General features: G+C 45.6%; 1 protein-coding gene across 1 annotated transcript in view; it reads left to right on the plus strand.

The window, feature by feature from the left end:
• LOC142311510 (inactive phospholipase C-like protein 2) overlaps nt 1–20,885 on the plus strand; it is a 142,397-nt gene that overhangs the window by 117,070 nt on the left and 4,442 nt on the right. The window lies entirely within an intron of this gene.

The raw sequence follows: 20,885 nt of genomic DNA on the forward strand, positions 1-20,885 counted from the left end.
GTTATCCTAACTACCGACTGGAGGGCTTCTCCCTTCCAGCTAAACCATACAAACATCAGGCACTGCTCCTCACAAGTGTCTCCTACACAGACAGGCTTACTGTGTTCCCAGATGGAGACCCTCCCCCAACTTCCCAGATTCCTTTTAACTCCGTCCTTCACCTCCCATTAATCCATTAGTAGCCAGGTGATCCTGGCCAGGCTAAGTCACATAGGACCGATACCGGGGTGAGATATACCTGCCCTCATCCACTAATCCCACATGAGTCTCACATATCCCCCCCCTCTGCTCAGACCACCTCGGCTGAGCAACGGCACCCACAAAACAGTGCACACGAGACAGGGCATCAGCATTCCCCATCCGCACCCCCGGGCGGTGCTCCACTGTAAAACGGTAGGCCTGAAGTGCAAGGAACCACCGGGTCACTCGGCCATTCCGTTCCCTATTCAAGTGCATCCACTTGAGAGGGGCATGGTCAGTGATCAGCCGGAACTTCCTTCCAATCAAGTAATATTTAAGGGACTCTAGAGCCCACTTAATGGCTAAGCATTCTTTTTCCACTATGGCATAGTTGCGTTCATGCTTATTAAGTTTCCGACTAAGATAAAGGACCGGATGTTCCTCTCCGTCCTTCAGTTGTGACAATACAGCCCCGATACCGGCATCAGAAGCGTCCGTTTGGACCACGAACTCGCTGCGGAAGTCAGGAGTCATTAGCACAGGTTGAGAGCAAAGAGCTAGTTTTAAGTTATGGAAGGCTTCTTCGGCTGCCGTGGTCCATTTGATCATGACAGAGTCTTTCCCTTTGGTAAGGTCCGTCAGGGGAACAGCGGTAGCCGCAAAATTGGGAATGAACCGTCGGTAGTAGCCGGCTATTCCCAAAAACGCTCTCACCTGCTTCTTGTTGACTGGTTGCGGCCATTTCTGAATGGCTTGTATCTTGTCAATCTGGGGTTTAACAATTCCCCTCCCAATTACGTATCCCAAATACCGGGCTTCTTCCAGCCCGATATGACATTTCTTGGGGTTTGCTGTTAGACCCGCCTCCCGCAGGTCCTCAATCACAGCCTCTAGTTTCTGGAGGTGCGTCTCCCAGTCCAGGCTGTATATGACTATGTCATCCAAATACGCAGAAACATACTGCCTATGGGGCCTCAGGACTCGGTCCATCAACCTTTGAAAGGTTGCCGGTGCCCCGTGTAGTCCAAACGGCATATACACATACTGGTATAAACCTTCCGGTGTAGAAAACGCGGTTTTCTCTTTAGCGGCCTCTGTTAGCGGGATCTGCCAATAGCCCTTCGTTAAGTCTAGGGTCGTGATATACCGGGCTTTTCCAAGCCGATCTATTAATTCATCGACCCGTGGCATAGGGTATGCATCAAATTTGGAGACCGCATTTAATCTCCTGAAGTCATTGCAGAATCTAATGGAGCCGTCTGGTTTCGGTATTAACACAATCGGACTCGACCAGGCGCTATGCGATTCCTCGATTACACCTAACTCTAACATGGTCTTCACTTCTCGGGAGACAGCTTCCCGCCGAGCCTCCGGTATTCGGTAGGGCTTTACCTGAACTGTTACCCCAGGCTCTGTTATGATGTCATGTTTAATGAGAGTGGTCTGCCCGGGCTTTTCCGAGAAAAACTCGTGATTGTTGATTACAAACTGCTTGACGTTGGTCTTTTGCCGCTCCGACAGAGTCTCCGCCGTCCCGACATCCGGTATGGTCTGCTTGCAGACCGGAAGGGCCAGACCTGCTGACAGAGCTGGACGGTCCTTCCAGGGTTTTATCAGATTCACGTGATAAATCTGTTCAGGCTTCCTTTTACCAGCCTGGTACACTTTGTAGTTTACCTCACCCACCCGTTCCTTAATTTCAAAGGGGCCTTGCCACTTTGCCAGAAATTTGCTTTCTGGCGTGGGGACCAGGATCAACACCCTATCTCCGGGTGCAAAAGTACGGATCTTGGCCCCCCTATCATAAATCCTTTTCTGTGCTCCTTGAGCCTGTATCATATGCTCTTTAACGATGGGCATCACCGCCGCAATACGGTCCTGCATTTGGGTTACATGGTCTATTACGCTTTTGAACGGGGTGACCTGTCCCTCCCAGGTTTCTTTAGCGACATCTAACAGTCCACGGGGACGTCGGGCGTACAGAAGCTCGAAAGGAGAGAACCCGGTGGAAGACTGGGGCACCTCCCGGATGGCAAAAAGCAAATACGGGAGTAAGTAGTCCCAGTTCTTCCCGTCCTTGTCTATCGCCTTACGGAGCATCTGTTTCAAAGTTTTGTTAAACCGTTCGACCAGTCCGTCCGTTTGAGGGTGATACACGGAGGTGCGTAACTGTGCTATTTGTAACAGCCTGCAGAGTTCTTTCATTACTTTAGACATAAAGGGGGTTCCTTGGTCTGTGAGTATTTGTTTTGGGACACCAACCCGACTAAACACATGGACCAGCTCCTTGGCAATGGTCTTGGTGGCCGTGTTACACAAAGGGATGGCCTCGGGGTAACGAGTGGCATAATCCAAGATGACAATGATGTGCTGGTGTCCTCGTGCAGACTTGGGGAGGGGTCCAACTAAATCCATCCCAATTCTCTCAAATGGGATCTCGATGATAGGCAGAGGTACTAAGGGGCTACAGAAACGGGGCCTAGGCGCAGACATTTGGCAGTCGGGACAAGACTCGCAATAGGTGCGAATATCGTGATGCATGCCGGGCCAAACAAAACAGTGTAATATCCTTTCGGTAGTTTTCTGGACCCCCAGGTGTCCCCCCATCATGTGTCCGTGTGCCAGGTCCAGCACTCTCCGCCTGTAGGCTCTCGGCACAACCAATCGTTGTACTGTGTCATCCCCCTTCTTCTCTATCTGATAGAGAAAGTCATTCTCCAGGGCCATGTAGGGGTAAGCCAACCTAGTACCTGCATCCACCTGCACCCCGTTTATCATTTTAACATTTTTTATAGCCTGAGAAAGGGTAGGATCCCTCATTTGCTCACTTTGGAAGTCATCTTTCTGGACTTCCAAATTCAGCCAAGAGGAAGGGGGACAGCCACCCGTGTCCGCCTCTGCCCCGGGTTCATCGGAATCACCCGCCAGAACTGAAAAGGGGAACTGGGGGTTGTTTTCAGCGGATTCCTCCTCTGAACCCTCTTGTGGGGCATCCTCTAGTGGCTCCGGGCCCACACAAGGTGTGGGAGAAGGATCATCCGTGCGGCTACCCTGGGGTACTAATTGGTTCTCCCACAACTGCCAGAAGTGGGGAAAATCCCTGCCCAAAATGATATCATGCAATAATGCTGGTACTAGTCCCACCTTATGATGCACAGACCCATAGGGCGTAGTAATGCAGGAGACCGTTGTGAGGTACGAGCAGGTGTCTCCATGCACACATGTCACAGAAAATTTATCTGACGGTCCCATCGGGACTGCCACCAGACTGGCCTTTACCAGAGTCACCACACTTCCCGAGTCTAATAGTGCAACAACAGTATTGCCATCAATGGACACTTCACACAGGTGTTTTTTCATATCGCCTTGACATGCAGCAACACACACTACCCGTGCAACCATAGCCCTGCGTTTTTCAAAGTCCGTGACATCACACTGCATCGGTTCTGCAGTTACTGGACAGTTTGCAGCAATGTGGCCCGCCTCCTGGCAGCGGAAACACCTCACGGGCCCCTTGCTAAGACCATAGTTTGGCACCTTAGCCCTCACAGGGCCAGCAGTCCTGTTTTCCTCCTCCACTGCCTTAGGATATTTTCCTCCCCATGACCCTGGAACAGTCTTACCAGATCCTCGTCGAGAAGGGGAAGAGCGAGGATGTGTAGCATCATCCATAAGTCCTTCTGTCAAGGAATAACGCTCCACTAGATCCACTAGCTGATCCGCTGTCGTGGGGTTTCCATGGCTTACCCACCTCTTCAGAGATGGCGGTAGAGCTCTTAGGTATTTATCCAGAACGATTCTTTGTACCATCTCTGGCGCCGTCAAAACCTCGGGCTGTAGCCATTTCTTGGTCAAGTGAATGAGGTCAAACATCTGTGACCGCGGTGGTTTATCGGGCTGATAAGTCCATTGATGAACTCTCTGTGCTCGCACGGCCGTCGTCACTCCCAGCCGTGCAAGGATCTCGGCTTTTAGTTTATCAAAGTCATGCGCTGCTTCAGGCTCAAGATCAAAGTAGGCTTTTTGGGCCTCACCTGCCAGAAACGGTGCAAGCAAGTCGGCCCATCGCTCCTTTGGCCACTTTTCCCGCTCCGCCGTCCGTTCAAACGTGGTCAGGTAAGCTTCCACATCGTCCTCTGTGGTTAATTTCTGCCAGCACCGACTCACATGAATCACCCTCTGGTCAGCCTCCGCATTATTCTCCGGTACGGTCGCCAGACGCTGCGCCACCTGCTGCAAAAGTTGGCGGTCTTTAACCGTCGATTCCACCAGTTCCTTCAACTGTGCCGACATCAAGCAATTAGCCTCCTGCTGCACAGCTGCGGATTGTACCAGCGCTTTCACCACGTCATCCATTATGATGCGCTGTAACGTGCTGGCCGCATTCTCCACCACAATGTGATAACACGCTCCGGGATCGCCTTTGCTGGGTTCAAAGGGCACGTATTCAACTCAGGCAGACAGCCGAATTCAAGGTGTAACTGACGCTTGGTCAGGTTTATTGCAGTGAAGCATAAACAAAAAGAAAAAAAACACCAACAAAATAAATCCTTGCCTGTCCGGCACTAACTATACACGGTGTTATCCTAACTACCGACTGGAGGGCTTCTCCCTTCCAGCTAAACCATACAAACATCAGGCACTGCTCCTCACAAGTGTCTCCTACACAGACAGGCTTACTGTGTTCCCAGATGGAGACCCTCCCCCAACTTCCCAGATTCCTTTTACCTCCGTCCTTCACCTCCCATTAATCCATTAGTAGCCAGGTGATCCTGGCCAGGCTAAGTCACATAGGACCGATACCGGGGTGAGATATACCTGCCCTCATCCACTAATCCCACATGAGTCTCACAATACATACATACATTCACAACATGTGAACTAATGTGATGCATTTTCACTATCACTTCATCACCCTTACACTATATATTTATATATTTCTACGGCCAGACAGGGCACTTTTTCGTACTCAGCAGTGCTGGACAAGAAACCATGGCCTTGGCTGGTGCCAATAGTCTTCTGCTACATAAGCATGGCAGTATGTGCCCCTGGCGCACATTTTGAGCTGGGGCCAAGGGATTTCAAGTTCTACCTAATGGTTCCTACATTCTTATATAATGTGTATAGTAAAAGTCCACACCAGGGACCGAGGAAAGGAACAGCGTTTGTTGATTTAGTGCTGTCCAATGGTATTCTTTAACCCCTTCTCACCTTGTAGCATAATAGAATGGTACTGTGAGTACGTCATCCCTGGGATCCATGCTGTTGCAACCCAACCGTAGAGGATTTCCCAAACCGTCTGATGGTCCATTTAGCCCTTAAATGCTGTTATCAGTTGGGAACATAACAGGCAGGGTTTTTTTACAGAAAAGAGTGATCTCCCCTGGAGACCATCACTCTGTGTTTTTTCTACACATTCTACACCAAAAAATGCATGCCCCTAAAGTATTTTCTTTAACCCCTTAAGGACTGGGCACTTTTTCGTTTTTGCATTTTTGTTTTCCCTCCCCTTGTTCCAGCCATAACTTTTTTTCTTCTTCTGTCCATATAGCTGTGTGAAGTCTTGTTTTTTGCAAGATGAGTTGTATTTTTGAATGACACCATTTATTTTATCTTATGATGTAATGGTAAGTGGGGAAAAAAATTCCAATTTGGGAAAAATAGCAAAAAAGTAAAATTCTGCAATTGTTTTTGTGGGTTTTTTTATTTACCGCGTTCATTTTATCATAAAACTGACCAGGCTGTATGATTCTCCAGGTCAGTACGCTTACGTAGATACCAAACTTGTTTTATTTAAGTAGTGAGAAAAAAAAATCTGGCTTGTGTCATGACTTTCCAAGAGCCGTAATGTTTACAATTTTGGAGCTTGTTTTTTCGCTCCCCGAGCTGGTGTTTTTATTGATATTATTTTGGGGTACATATGTTTTGATCACCTGTTAGATTTTTATTTGTTGTTGCGATGACCAAAAAACTGCAATGCAGAGGTTTTGTTTTTTTCTCATTACTCTGTTTACTAATTGGGTTAATTTATTTTATATTTTGAAAGATCGAACGCAACGGTACCAAAATATTTTTTTTTTATTTATTAATTTTAAATGTGGTAAAATGGGGGGTGATTTGAACTGTTTATATTTTTTAGGATTTATATGATTCCATGTCTAGGGAGCTCTAGGCAATCTGTGTACACAGTGTTTCCTCTCTAGAAATAATGCTGGGGATAGATTCTCTCCGATGAAGTATATTAGCAATTTATTGATTTTATGTGAGAGAATATGGAATCCACCAGAAAAGACATGTGAATTAACAATCTTGTACAAAGGAGAAATTATTATGAAACCAGTTTTCCTAGTTTTCATCCTTAAAGGGGTTATATCGGCTTATTTTGCCTTTTTGTTGTCATTTCAATACTGGGCTAAATTGGGGCAGGTAGGTAGATAGTAACTACTACCTGCCCTGCTGTCAGCCCCTCTCTCCTGGCTCAGAGCAGTCATGTGACCGCTCCTGCCGCAATTTTGCTACTTCCTGTGATGTCACGACAACAGGGGCAGAAGCTTATGCTCGCCTTATAGACGGGCATCACACGAGACGTCATGTAGCCCCCCTGCTGGGCAGGTACAGTGCGTGGCGTCCCCGTCCCACTTCCCTGCACCCTCCCACACATCCCATAGTGTAGGGGTTTTGCCGGCTGTACGCTGCATGCAGCCTCCATGCTGCTGGCGGCGTGCAGGCTAATAGCCCCCTTGCTGAATGCTGCCTGTGCTGGGGGCCCGTGCAGTCAGCGCTGTATATCAGGTGACTGATTCACTGGCGCTGCGCAGATGGGAGCGCTGTATACAGCTATGATCAGCCACTGGCCAATCAGAGGCCAGCAGTGAATTATTGCAGTAGCTGTATACAGAGCTCGGCTCTGCAGACCACCCGAGAATCTGTCATCTGATATAAAGCGCTGTCAGCTGCTGCCCCTGACGCTGCTTGTGGCATGCAGGCCCCTTGCTGATCGCGGCCTCTGCAAGGGGCTGTGCAGTCAAGCGCTTTATAACAGATGACAGATTCCCGGGCGCTCTGCAGAGCCGAGCTCTGTATACAACTATGATCAGCTAACTATGATCAGCTGCCAGCTGATCAGAAGCTAACAGCAGATCACTGGAGAAGCTGCGTGGAGAGCGCGTCCCTGCACAGCGCCTGGAAATTAGTCCTCTGCTATAAAGCACTAACTGCACAGCCCTTGCACTAACAGCAATCAGCAAGGAGGGTCTGTGTCCGCAAGAGGCAGGACACCGAGGGAACGAGGACAGGTGAGAAGGATTTGTGTTTGGTTTTTTTTTTGTGTGTGTGAAGAATGGCAGACTAGGAGGCAATTCTACAGGACAGAGCATTACTACAAGAAGAGGAGCCCAAGGGGACAAGGGGACATTACTACAAGAAGAGGAGCCCAAGGGGACATTACTACAAGAAGAGGAGCCCAAGGGGACATTACTACAAGAAGAGGAGCCCAAGGGGACATTACTACAGGATGGGCACAAGGAAAGAAGACATTACTATATTATGAGGACAGGGATGGGCACATTAGTATAGTATGGGTACAGGGATGTTTTATATGACAATACAGCACAGATTAGCTTAAAATTTCTTTTGGAGTTTTTCCGACAATTCCTTTAATTTTAGCAGTATTCCTGTAGAAAACATAGTATCCCACACCATCAGCACTTCTATCCATGCAAACAACCGGGAGGGGGCATGGTGCCTACAGTGAAACATGGTGGTAGTTTCCTTATCAGGAACGAGTGCTGCTGGAGTTGGGGAGTTAAATTTCATTGATGGTATTATGAATTCAAAGACGTACTGCTCTATATAGAAAGAAAAGATGCTACCATTAGAGTTGAGCGAGTACATAACTATTCGTACTCGCTATGCTCATAATGAGTACTGTCTTAATACTCGCATATTCATTCCTAATAGGGTGTGCAATGCAAGTCAATGGGGAAAAACTCGCAAAGTAATGAGTAACCGCCGGAATGCCGCACTATTCGTGCGAGTAGCAAATAGTGTGGAATTTGGGTTATTCGTTACATTGCGAGTATTACCCATTGATAAACACTCACCCCGGCTTGGCTTTGTACTTCTTTTAGCTAACTGCAGTGAACTTATATGTCAATTTTCTTAAACCCTTCTTATCAGAAGACACTTCCGTTTTAGGTGTTAACTTCCAAGGTCGGCCTTTACGTCTCTGTGAGATGGTTGCACTTCAAATTTTGCTATATTTTTGTATCACTTTTGTTACGGTATTTTATTTAATTGATAAGTAAAGCTTTTCTAATCTTCTTGTAGTTTTTATCTTTTTTGTGTAAAGAAATTATTTTCTTTCTCAGGTCTTGTGACATTTCTCTTCCATGTGGTGCCATTGCTGACAGCTTGAAATAGGAAGTGGTTTTCCTTGTTGAGTAATGTCCTTTTAATAATCCGCTGTCTGCTGGGTACCTGATTAATGAATAATTACTGTGGAGGTCTAAGTAAAGAGGAAAGAAAACCTAGAAGGCGGGTTAATCAAAACATGGGCACAGGAAACCAATATAAGTACTATAGACAAGGCAGATAACAGTACATAGCAAATTATAAAACCTCAATTAATTGCCATATGTCCAAAAATCAGTGCAAAGACACATTTGCAGAGATTACTAGTGGGCATATTGCACAATTTACCTATAGTGATGTCCTTCACACAGCCCCAACACGCGTTTCTCTATAATGCTTTCCCAAGGTGAGATGTCAAGACATCAAATATCAAATGTCCTTTATGCACAATACAATAATCTTGCATCCCCATTGCATATTAGTATTAAGTAAAGGCTGTTTATAATGCTGATCCCTATATTGCACCTGCGCTGCCTCTCCTTACAGCCGTACAATGCTGAACAGAGACCCATCTGATGCTCAGGCAGACAATCATCTCCGCTTAACAGTTGTCTCAGCTGGCCTGTACAGGCGCTTTCCATCTAATTAAAGGAAAGTGTTCATTGCTTAGGGTACTTTCACACTTGCGTTCAGCGGAGTCCGTCACTATGGAGAATAGCGTAGTCCGTTAACGCACTGCGCTATTCTCCATAGACTTGTATGGACGACGCACTGTAACGCAAGTGTCAGCGTTGCATCCGCTGAACGACGCAGCGTCGTTATTTTAACGCTGCGCCGGGCGGATGGAACGCTGCATGTAACGTTTTTTTGAGCAGCGCAATCCGTAGGATTTCACTGCGCATGCTCTCTCTGGCTCCCTGCACCCGTAACCAAGGTAAATATCGGGTAACCAAGCAAAGTGCTTGGCCGATAGTTACCGTCGCTACGTGTGCAGGGAGCCCGACACTTCCCCGCTTGGCTCCGCCCCCTCCCGCACTCCACTCCGCATGTATGTACACACACACACACACACACACACACACACACACACACACACACACACACATACATACATACATACATACATACATACATACAGTTAGGTCCAGAAATATTTGGACAGTGACACAATTTTCGCGAGTTGGGCTCTGCATGCCACCACATTGGATTTGAAATGAAACCTCTACAACAGAATTCAAGTGCAGATTGTAACGTTTAATTTGAAGATTTGAACAAAAATATCTGATAGAAATTGTAGGAATTGTACACATTTCTTTACAAACACTCCACATTTTAGGAGGTCAAAAGTAATTGGACAAATAAACCAAACCCAAACAAAATATTTTTATTTTCAATATTTTGTTGCGAATCCTTTGGAGGCAATCACTGCCTTAAGTCTGGAACCCATGGACATCACCAAACGCTGGGTTTCCTCCTTCTTAATGCTTTGCCAGGCCTTTACAGCCGCAGCCTTCAGGTCTTGCTTGTTTGTGGGTTTTTCCGTCTTAAGTCTGGATTTGAGCAAGTGAAATGCATGCTCAATTGGGTTAAGATCTGGTGATTGACTTGGCCATTGCAGAATGTTCCACTTTTTTGCACTCATGAACTCCTGGGTAGCTTTGGCTGTATGCTTGGGGTCATTGTCCATCTGTACTATGAAGCGCCGTCCGATCAACTTTGCGGCATTTGGCTGAATCTGGGCTGAAAGTATATCCCGGTACACTTCAGAATTCATCCGGCTACTCTTGTCTGCTGTTATGTCATCAATAAACACAAGTGACCCAGTGCCATTGAAAGCCATGCATGCCCATGCCATCACGTTGCCTCCACCATGTTTTACAGAGGATGTGGTGTGCCTTGGATCATGTGCCGTTCCCTTTCTTCTCCAAACTTTTTTCTTCCCATCATTCTGGTACAGGTTGATCTTTGTCTCATCTGTCCATAGAATACTTTTCCAGAACTGAGCTGGCTTCATGAGGTGTTTTTCAGCAAATTTAACTCTAGCCTGTCTATTTTTGGAATTGATGAATGGTTTGCATCTAGATGTGAACCCTTTGTATTTACTTTCATGGAGTCTTCTCTTTACTGTTGACTTAGAGACAGATACACCTACTTCACTGAGAGTGTTCTGGACTTCAGTTGATGTTGTGAATGGGTTCTTCTTCACCAAAGAAAGTATGCGGCGATCATCCACCACTGTTGTCATCCGTGGACGCCCAGGCCTTTTTGAGTTCCCAAGCTCACCAGTCAATTCCTTTTTTCTCAGAATGTACCCGACTGTTGATTTTGCTACTCCAAGCATGTCTGCTATCTCTCTGATGGATTTTTTCTTTTTTTTCAGCCTCAGGATGTTCTGCTTCACCTCAATTGAGAGTTCCTTAGACCGCATGTTGTCTGGTCACAGCAACAGCTTCCAAATGCAAAACCACACACCTGTAATCAACCCCAGACCTTTTAACTACTTCATTGATTACAGGTTAACGAGAGAGACGCCTTCAGAGTTAATTACAGCCCTTAGAGTCCCTTGTCCAATTACGTTTGGTCCCTTCAAAAAGAGGAGGCTATGTATTACAGAGCTATGATTCCTAAAACCTTTCTCCGATTTGGATGTGAAAACTCTCATATTGCAGCTGGGAGTGTGCACTTTCAGCCCATATTATATATATAATTATATTTCTGAACATGTTTTTGTAAACAGCTAAAATAACAAAACTTGTGTCACTGTCCAAATATTTCTGGACCTAACTGTATATACATACACACACGCACACTCACCTGTCCTCAGCGCCATGGCCCGCTCGGCTCCACCCACTCCTCACTCCGCCCCCCGCACACATTCTCGGCGGCCGAACGATCAGCTGAGCGCCCGGCCGCCGGCATGTGAGGGTGCTCAGCTGAGCGCCCGGCAGCCGGCTATTGAGAGTGATCAGCTAATCGCTCACAATAGTCTGCTGCCGGTAAAACTGTAAAGAAGAAAAAAATAAATAAATTAAAAAAAGCTCTCGTTGTTTTGTACGATCCGTAGCATCCGTTGTGCCACTATATGCAACGCATCCGTTGCATCCGTCACACAACGCAATGCTACGGAAGCCGTCCAACGCAAGTGTGAAAGTAGCCTTAGTGTGAGCTTTTGTCACACAAACATGACCTTTAAGGCCCGGTTCAGTTGAGCATTTTTCATTGTCCACATATGAACCACAATGCCCATTCTGACCGCGAGTCTCCCAACCTAAATTTAAAGCCTCTTTGGTGTTCGGAGACCCGTGGTCAGGACCACTGCTCTTCGTATTCAGACCCTGCCATCTGGTCCCAGCCTAATTGTGTGGCTGAGAGAGGGGGACTTAGTTGAGTATGCAATATACCTGTATATACAGGTGCCTCCTACATCTGATACCTTTATATACAGGTGCCTCCTACATCTGATACCTTTATATACAGGTGCCTCCTACATCTGATACCTTTATATACAGGTGCCTCCTACATCTGATACCTTTATATACAGGTGCCTCCTACATCTGATACCCTTATATACAGGTACCTCCTACATCTGATACCTTTATATACAGGTGCCTCCTGCATCTGATACCTTTATATACAGGTGCCTCCTACATCTGATACCTTTATATACAGGTGCCTCCTGCATCTGATACCTTTATATACAGGTGCCTCCTACATCTGATACCTTTATATACAGGTGCCTTCTACATCTGATACCTTTATATACAGGTGCCTCCTACATCTGATACCTTTATATACAGGTGCCTCCTACATCTGATACCCTTATATACAGGTGCCTCCTACATCTGATACCTTTATATACAGGTGCCTCCTACATCTGATACCTTTATATACAGGTGCCTCCTACATCTGATACCTTTATATACAGGTGCCTCCTACATCTGATACCCTTACATACAGGTGCCTCCTACATCTGATACCTTTATATACAGGTGCCTCCTACATCTGATACCTTTATATACAGGTGCCTCCTACATCTGATACCCTTATATACAGGTGCCTCCTACATCTGATACCTTTATATACAGGTGCCTCCTACATCTGATACCCTTATATACAAGTGCCTCCTACATCTGATACCTTTATATACAGGTGCCTCCTACATCTGATACCTTTATATACAGGTGCCTCCTACATCTGATACCTTTTATATACAGGTGCCTCCTACATCTGATACCTTTATATACAGGTGCCTCCTACATCTGATACCTTTATATACAGGTGCCTCCTACATCTGATACCTTTATATACAGGTGCCTCCTACATCTGATACCTTTATATACAGGTGCCTCCTACATCTGATACCTTTATATACAGGTGCCTCCTACATCTGATACCTTTATATACAGGTACCTCCTACATCTGATACCCTTATATACAGGTGCCTCCTACATCTGATACCTTTATATACAGGTGCCTCCTACATCTGATACCTTTATATACAGGTGCCTCCTACATCTGATACCTTTATATACAGGTGCCTCCTACATCTGATACCTTTATATACAGGTGCCTCCTGCATCTGATACCTTTTTGTTTTCATATATTTTTATTAAGTTAAGGTTAACAGAATAACATATCAAATCCACACAATCAAGATATTATAATGTGTAGCATACCATTATTGAATACAAGTGGGGATCTATTGTATGAATAAAACTTTTTTATCTGGGGGGGATAGGTATAGGAAAAGAGAAAGGAGAGGGGAGGGGGAGGTAACGTAATTACTTTATTGGAGGCAAGGAAAAACAAGGTGAAGAGGGAGTGGGTAAAAGGAGGAACAATGAACATATACAAATCTCAACCATGTTAACAGGCTTCCATTCTAGGAATATAAGCCTATTGTCAAGAAAGCATGACTGAAGGTTTGAATAAAAGGATTCATGTCATAAAAAAGGTTTTTAAGTAGTTATAAATATTTATGTAATACCTTGTACAGTCATATGAAAAAGTTTGGGTACCCCTATTAATGTTAACCTTTTTTCCTTTATAACAATTTGGATTTTTCCAACAGCTATTTCAGTTTCATATATCTAATAACTGATGGACTGAGTAATATTTCTGGATTGAAATGAGGTTTATTGTACTAACAGAAAATGTGCAATCTGCATTTAAACAAAGTTTGACCAGTGCAAAAGTATGGGCACCTCAACATAAAAGTGACATTAATATTTTGTAGATCCTCCTTTTGCAAAAATAACAGGCTCTAGTCGCTTCCTGTAGCTTTTAATGAGTTCCTGGATCCTGGATGAAGGTATATTTGACCATTCCTGTTTACAAAACAATTCCAGTTCAGTTAAGTTTGATGGTCGCTGAGCATGGACAGCACGCTTCAAATCATCCCACAGATTTTCAATGATATTCAGGTCTGGGGACTGGGATGGCCATTCCAGAACATTGTAATTGTTCCTCTGCATGAATGCCTGAGTAGATTTGGAGCAGTGTTTTGGATCATTGTCTTGCTGAAATATCCATCCCCTGCGTAACTTCAACTTTGTCACTGATTCTTGCACATTATTGTCAAGAATCTGCTGATACTGAGTTGAATCCATGCAACCCTCAACTTTAACAAGATTCCCGGTGCTGGCATTGGCCACGCAGCCCCAAAGCATGATGGAACCTCCACCAAATTTTACTGTGGGTAGCAAGTGCTTTTCTTGGAATGCCGTGTTTTTTTGCCTCCATGCATAACGCCTTTTTGTATGACCAAACAACTCAATCTTTGTTTCATCAGTCCACAGGACCTTCTTCCAAAATGTAACTGGCTTGTCCAAATGTGCTTTTGCATACCTCAGGCGACTCTGTTTGTGGCGTGCTTGCAGAAACGGCTTCTTTCGCATCACTCTCCCATACAGCTTCTCCTTGTGCAACGTGGGCTGTATTGTTGACTGATGCACATTGACACCATCTGCAGCAAGATGAAGCTGCATGTCTTTGGAGGTGGTCTGTGGATTGTCATTGACTGTTCTCACCATTCTTCTTCTCTGCCTTTCTGATATTTTTCTTGGCCTGCCACTTCTGGGCTTAACAAGAACTGTATCTGTGTTCTTCCATTTCCTTACTATGTTCCTCACAGTAGAAACTGATAGTTTAAATCTCTGAGACAACTTTTTGTATCTTTCCCCTGAACAACTATGCTGAATAATCTTTGTTTTCAGATCATTTGAGAGTTTTTTGAGGAGCCCATGATGCCACTCTTCGTAGGAGATTCAAATAGGAGAACAACTTGCAAGTGGCCACCTTAAATATCTCATGATTGGATACACCTGCGGATTGCACATTTTCTGTTAGTACAATAAACCTCATTTCAATCCAGAAATATTACTCAGTCCATCAGTTATTAGATATATGAAACTGAAATAGCTGTTGCAAAACCCCAAATTGTTATAAAGAAAAAAGTTTAACATTAATAGGGGTGCCCAAACTTTTTCATATGACTGTATAAAACTATTCCAGTGATCCCATCTTCGGTAATAGGAGGCAAAGGCATTGTTAATGGTAGCAAAGTACTTCTCAAGGTTGTTGTGAAAAGAAGTAGTCTCTATAACCTCAGAGATAGTGGGCACCGCAGGTTTCTTCCAATTAGAAGCTATAAGATTTCTAGTAACTAGAAATAAATGAGTTAGGATAGGTTTATATATTAGGGTCAAATTTTTCCAAATTAAGTGAAAGCAGGGTCATTTGGGGAGTTACCTGAATTGTGGAGTTCGTAATCTGATTAATCAGACTAGAAATATTTTCCCAGAGACTCTTTAATTTGGGACAACTCCAGAAAATGTGGAGTAGAGTACCTCTCTCGTCACAATCTCTCCAACATAAAGAGGACGTCTCTCTATTAAATTTAGCAAGTCTACATGGAGTGAGATACCAACACGAGAGAATTTTGAAGTGAGATTGATAAAGAGAGGCATATGCATTTGAAGAATAGGTTAGTGAAATGGCTTTCTGCCATTCCATTCCATCTGATACCTTTATATACAAGCACCTCCTACAGTTGATATCTTTTATATGTACAGGCGCCTCCTACAACTGGTAACTTTAAATACAGGCGCCTCCTACAGCTGATACCTTTATATATATATATATATATATATATATATATATATATATATATATATATATATATATATAGGACCCTATTACTGGTGATGCCCTTATATACAGGTCCCTCCCACAGGTAATGCCTTTATAGGTGTTTGTTACGGGTGGTGTCTTTACAGTATATAATGGTGCCTATTACTGGTGATGCCTTTCTGTGTCTTAATATACAGACGCCTGCTACATGTAATGCCTTTTATGTAGCCATCTATTACTGGTGATGCCTGTACTGCATAAAGAGGTCCCGTTACAGGTGATCTGGGTTGCCAACCATCCAGAAATTCCAGAATAGGACAATGTTTTGCAGTCTGTAATAATAAAAAAAAAAGTGATGTATCTGATTTTTTAAAAGTTGAAGAAACCTATACAGATTATTTAGACTGTCATTATTATAATTTTACAGTAAAAAATACTATGTCTGTTTTTTGATAAGCGGTCTTGATAAAATAAAAAGTCAACTTGGCAACCCTGCAGGTGATATCTTTATATACAAGTCCCTATTAATGGTAATGCCTTTATTGTATATAGTGGCCCCTGTTACAAGTGGGACATAAAGGTCAATGAATATTTCCAGTCTGCTTCCTATGTTAAATGCAAATGATGTAATCAATAAAATAGAATAAGAAAAAAAAAGCTACACTTCGAAAATAAAAACAAATTAGAATAAAAGCATTATGATTAGGGCTGAGCGCATCCGAACTGTAAAAGTTCGGATCCGCGCGGTTTCAAAGATTTCCGGGTGCCGGATCCGGAATTCTGGGTGCATGATTCAGATTTGGCACTGGCGAAAACAATTGAAAAATAAAGAAAAATAGAAATATAACAGCGTTTCATACTTGCCGAGACTTGGTGTCATGGCGGCACACTGCTTCCGGGTCGCGCATTCACTTTCTGTACTGTGCATCGTATATACACAGCTTTCCTTGTTTTACCCCTACCAGCCGTCCTCTCGTCTGTGATTGGTTGCAGGCAGACCGTGCCCCCAGCCTGCTCAGTGATTGTCTGCACAGCCAGCGGTCGTTCTCTATGGTGCTGGCTATGTAGCAGAGCTAGAGCGGCGTGGGACCTCGTGTGGATTACACCGGATCTGCAGGGTGTTGGGGGTTAATAAAGTGGGGAAGGAGGGTGTGTGTTTTGTACTTTATTCCAAATAAAGGATTTTTCTCCGTGTCTGTGTTTATTTACATTCACTTATAGGTTAGCGTAATGCAGGTATCTCAGATGCCTGGGCTATATCACTAACATAGGGTTTAGTAGCAGCTGTGCGCTGCTATTAACCCCTTATTACCCCGATTGCCACCGCTCCACGGCAATCGAGAAGAGCCGGTATTGCACTGGGATTGTCACATCTAATAGATGCGGCAATACCGGGCGGCTGCGGGTTGAGAATACCAGCCCCCAGCCAGCATTATCATGGCTGGGGATGAAAATTAGGGGGGACCGCACGTTTTTTTAAAAAAATTATTTAAATAATAATAAAGAAAAAAGCCGCATCACCGCCACAGCCACGCACACTTCTGACAGGAACGTGCATGTGTTTCTGTGTACATGTACGCTCATGTTCAGAGAGCGCAGACTGTGCCGGCTGATGTCATGTCAGACTTGTACGAGTCTGACAGCGCATCACCGGCACAGCCGCACACCCTGACAGGAACGTGCATGCGTTTCTGAAAGACATGCACGTTTACCATACTGACCCGCAGACACTTCCACTGGTTTCCCCGCCCACCGGCTGTCTTGCCGCCTGTGATTGGTTGCAGTCAGCTGATGCGCTGCTACTCAGGGTGGGGGCGCGTCTAGCTGCAACCAATTACATGCGCCGGTGGGCGAGCAAAACAATGAATATTGAGTTGTCGGCTCTGGAAGGGGAAAGCGTGACCCTGAAGGAGTTAGCTGCCATAACACAGCCTCGGGTGAGTACACCGCGCGCGCTCCTACCCCCGTACCCCTTCCACAAACGTTTTAATCTCCGGATTGTGGTCCCCATAGATTTTTTTTTTCAATCCGGCAGGGATCCGCCGGTCTCAGATTTTAGCAGATTTGATCAGCCCTAATTATGATACTTTCCCTTTAAGAAGATTTTTGCTATTCAATCTGATGACAGCATGGTGTAGGGGTTAAAACAGAAATTTCAGCAGTGCGTCACTTATCACACTGTGTGCTGTGGTTTAACTGCAATGTTTGTTTTAGCCTAGGGAGATCATCATTGCAGACAGTCAGCTAGAGGTCAGCTAGTTTGACCCCCCCACTTCTTTGATTAACCCTCAACTGGTGAGGTGGGATTTGCAACACCTCAGGGAAATTTTGTTCAGCTTGCATTCATTGGAACATGCTGGTATGAATCATTAATTAATTGCATTTTTCGATACCTGTGGGTGTCAAAAATGTGGTATACTCATCTGTAATCAATCGCCAATAAGAAAACAATTAAAACAAATGTGATCTTTGCATTTTCTGTAAAAATTAGAGATTTCTAAACACTGGGGTATAGGAAGCCCCACATCACCAGTTGTGTGACAAAAATTCTACCTCACCAGTTGAGGATTAAAGGGAAATTGTCACCAGTTTTTTCCCTATTAAACCACCAGTTTTTTCCCTATTAAACCAAAAATATCACCTTCTGCATCTTCTCTGCTGCATTCTAGGAAGGTGCACCTTGTGGCTGCCCCCCCCCTTGCAGACCCCTAAAAGAACTTTATAAAATCCTACCGTTTCCTATGCAAATAAGTTTGGTTGGCCAGATGGGCGGGCTCTAATTCGGCTCCTGTCCACCCTCCTGCCACTGTTCGCTGTCCCCCAGTCGTGATTTACATGGATGATGCCACCCCACGCTGCTGGAGTCTTGCGCAGGCGCAATTCGTTGTGCCCCTATCGCGGAGCTGAGCATAAAGTGCAGGCGCGAGATTATGGGCGGGTACGGCTGCACCCAGTAATCTAAGTGATACATCATTGCAATCAGGGCCTTTTTGCCTACATTATGCTGCTTTCCGATAACATAGCAAAAACCTGCTGCCAGATTCCCTTTAACTTGTACATACAATAGACTCCAAATGATGTAACCTGATATTGATTATCTATATTTAAATACACAAAATGCACATTTAATGTCCCAGGACTATACAATCTCGCCTATACACTACTCACAAGGGCTCACACTGAAAGTCACAGGGAAATGTGAAAATGAAAAGCCCTTGTGGAGTGAACAGATTGAATGGCATTTAAGGCACTTTGAAGACTGCCATCGCTTCCTTTGTTTGTTCTGTCATCCGAATAAAATGCCTTTCAGATTCCCCGCAGACAAATTACTGTCATTATTTGGGAATTCAGCTTGTAGTGTGCTAAATAGTGTTAATGGAAACCGGAGCCTACATCTCTGATATGCTACTACAGTGTATATCACATAAAAGCCATGCATGGCATACACAGACTAGAATGTAATTGTTATCATTATATATAGTCCAGTCAGAAACCGCGTAATGGGGAAAAAACATGGGGCTCAGTTATTCATTCTCATTTTTGCCTTGTTGCCTATAGCAACCAATCATAGTTCCACTTTCCCTTTTCAAGTGTAAGAATTAATTGCTGAGCTCTAATTGGTTGCTATGGACAACAAGGCCAGGCTTACAGTTAGTCTCATTCAGACATGCGTGTTGCATGGACCTGTTCGATCCGTATTCTTCAGGGATACAACGCTTACCCATTGTAGTCCATGGGGCTGTTCAAATATCTGTGTTTTTTCATGGACCGTGTGTCTGTGCAAAATTCATGGAGACATGCCCGCTTTTTTTGCAGCAGCATGGATGAAAAGTACTAATACAAGTCAATAGGACTGTGAAAAACACATTCAACACATGGATAGCAATCATGTGCTGTCCATGTTTAACATTGCATAGGAGAAGCCTTGTAATTTATTCATTTATTTATCCATCCATGAAAATCACTGCTCAAACACGGATGGCACTCCGAGCCCGAACACGGATGGCACTCCGAGCCCAAACACGGATGGCACTCCGAGCCCAAACACGGATGGCACTTGGAACCCAAACACCGATGGCACTTGGAACCCAAACACCGATGGCACTCCGAGCCCAAACACCGATGGCACTCCGAGCCCAAACACCGATGGCACTCCGAGCCCAAACACCGATGGCACTCCGAGCCCAAACACCGATGGCACTCCGAGCCCAAACACCGATGGCACTCCGAGCCCAAACACCGATGGCACTCCGAGCCCAAACACCGATGGCACTCCGAGCCCAAACACCGATGGCACTCCGAGCCCAAACACCGATGGCACTCCGAGCCCAAACACCGATGGCACTCCGAGCCCAAACACTGATGGCACTCCGAGCCCAAACACTGATGGCACGCCGAGCCCAAACACGGATGGCACTCCGAGCCCAAACACGGATGGCACTCCGAGCCCAAACACGGATGGCACTCCGAGCCCGAACACGGATGGCACTCCGAGCCCAAACACGGATGGCACTCCGAGCCCAAACACGGATGGCACTTGGAACCCAAACACCGATGGCACTTGGAACCCAAACACCGATGGCACTCCGAGCCCAAACACCGATGGCACTCCGAGCCCAAACACCGATGGCACTCCGAGCCCAAACACCGATGGCACTCCGAGCCCAAACACTGATGGCACTCCGAGCCCAAACACTGATGGCACTCCGAGCCCAAACACTGATGGCACTCCGAGCCCAAACACTGATGGCACTCCGAGCCCAAACACTGATGGCACTCCGAGCCCAAACACTGATGGCACGCCGAGCCCAAACACGGATGGCACGCCGAGCCCAAACACGGATGGCACTCCGAGCCCAAACACGGATGGCACTCCGAGCCCAAACACGGATGGCACTCCGAGCCCAAACACGGATGGCACTCCGAGCCCAAACACGGATGGCACTCCGAGCCCAAACACGGATGGCACTCCGAGCCCAAACACGGATGGCACTCCGAGCCCAAACACGGATGGCACTCCGAGCCCAAACACTGATGGCACTCCGAGCCCAAACACTGATGGCACTCCGAGCCCAAACACGGATGGCACTCCGAGCCCAAACACGGATGGCACTCCGAGCCCAAACACGGATGGCACTCCGAGCCCAAACACGGATGGCACTCCGAGCCCAAACACGGATGGCACTCCGAGCCCAAACACGGATGGCACTCCGAGCCCAAAC

The sequence above is a fragment of the Anomaloglossus baeobatrachus genome, chromosome 5 (genome assembly GCF_048569485.1).
Source record: "Anomaloglossus baeobatrachus isolate aAnoBae1 chromosome 5, aAnoBae1.hap1, whole genome shotgun sequence".
NCBI classification, from domain to species: Eukaryota; Metazoa; Chordata; class Amphibia; order Anura; family Aromobatidae; genus Anomaloglossus; species Anomaloglossus baeobatrachus.